The 1,877-nt window shown below is 45.8% G+C and overlaps 1 protein-coding gene across 1 annotated transcript in view; it reads right to left on the reverse strand.

Annotated features, from left to right (window-relative positions):
- LOC102195301 (uncharacterized) overlaps window positions 1-1,061 on the reverse strand; it is a 14,746-nt gene extending 13,685 nt beyond the window's left edge. Inside the window, exon 1 of the mRNA XM_005752881.2 lies at window positions 642-1,061. The gene's annotated coding sequence lies outside the window, so the exon portion shown is untranslated. The remainder of the gene's footprint in view (window positions 1-641) is intronic.
- Window positions 1,062-1,877: the final 816 nt, after the last annotated feature.

The raw sequence follows: 1,877 nt of genomic DNA on the forward strand, positions 1-1,877 counted from the left end.
CTCTCTGGGATCACTTCCTGATGAAATGCCGGTTTGGTAGCGAGGCTACAAATACTCAACCAGAGCTCTGACAGGTGGCCACAGCCGCTCTATCACGTGACGCGTACTGCTCCGACTGCTAAGGTTATGAGCTGAGTTATGTCGCAAGTTTTGTGAGGTGCTTTCGTGATATTTAATTTAATCGGATTTTTTTTTATTTCTCTCCGATATCCGATCCAGTAATTTAGGTCACTATCGGACCGATACCGAGACGTAATATCGGATCAGTCCATCCCTAGAAAGGACCACGCTTCGTGTCTCACTCACTGATTTTGCACCTCATGTAATCCTATCATCTACACTCACTCAGCACCTGTAACAAACCACACATGTAGCGTGCAGTACAACGTGCTGCAAATAACCGAGTACCGGCCTGCAGCCCTCTGGCTTCTCCCACACCCTGACACGGACACTCCCGTACCGCTACAGCGGGAACTAACATGCGCGGGTGGATGGATTTATTTCTGAGGCGCTTCCAGCCCTGACGACTGAGCAGTCTGCGGATCATTAAACAAACGCAGATGAACGAACAACATACAACGTGTCTTCCACTGAGCATGTTCCCTTTAACAAAGCAGGCATTAATAAAAGAAAACACGCACCCCGTCCAGGATCCCCGGCCTGCAGCATGGACACATCTAGGATCTGAGAGAACGGCTCACAGCTTCACCGACTAACAGCAGCTCATGTCAGCTGTCCCCCCGCTCCCCTGGGCTGTTATTCCCGTAGAGCTGGAGCTTGGAGTCGGCCCCTGCACGGCTCCTCAGCGCAGTGAGGAAGCACCGACTGCGGTCATGTGAGCCGCAGTTGCCAGACAGGCTAGAGCCGCTGAACCGAGAGCCGCGTCAGCAGACGCTCAGAACGCAGAGTCGTCACGTGGTTCAGCGTGAGTTTCCGTCCCTTTTCACGTGGGTCATATGTTTTGTTTTTAACAGGTTCCCCGCAGCACTTATCCTGTCTCCCACGTGTTTTCAATAAAACATCAGTAGCAGTGAGCAAGCTTCTTTATTTTAACGTGGCTCACATCCACGCACGTAAACATAACCTGCCGCTGCTTCTACGACACAGTCTATATCACAATTTGGTTAGACAGCCCCCTAGTGGTGAAGCTGAACTACCCACATGACTCCTATCAACACACTACTGTTACACGTTTCATTTTATTTTGTATTAACATTAAACCCATTTTAACTGACTGTATGCCTACGCTCTGTCCTATTGAAATAGGCACCTACCACCCCATATGGACAAGATATAAATCTTATAAAGGTTTGTGTCTTGTGTGAAACCTGCATGAAAAGCATACAAGAGTGAAAACAGATATAAGATCCATTGAAAAATTATATAAATGAAACCTGTATGTTTTGGAAACTTACTAAAACAATATATGAAAGTAATGAGAAAGTGGCCACTTTCATGAGGAAATCTTATGCAAGTCTTTTATAAGTTTTTACTATTTCTTTTCCATATGGGACGGGTCACACTGTGGTTATTAAGATAAATGTGATAAGCATTTTGGCCTGTGTGCTGAGATGCTGCATATATTTTGTCACACTATGGTGGGCAGTGCTCTCTATTATACTGCTGTGTGTTGGTGGTGCGGCGTGACAGACAAAAACACCAAGCAGCTGGACGAGCTGGTGAAAAAAGCCAGCTCAGTGCTTGGCAGGAGGCTCGCTGGTCTTACATAGGACTGTGGTGGAGACCCCCGAAGCCCCAAATAAAGTCTCTCTATCTTACACATTTAACTTAGCTAAAAAAATGTTTTTTTCTGTTCATCCTGTATTTATTGCATATTTATTCCCAGTTTCAACTTTTTTTTTGTTTATTATTGTGTT

This window comes from Pundamilia nyererei, unplaced genomic scaffold, assembly GCF_000239375.1.
Source record: "Pundamilia nyererei isolate P.nyererei 1_Seehausen unplaced genomic scaffold, PunNye1.0 scaffold00387, whole genome shotgun sequence".
Taxonomy (NCBI): domain Eukaryota; kingdom Metazoa; phylum Chordata; class Actinopteri; order Cichliformes; family Cichlidae; genus Pundamilia; species Pundamilia nyererei.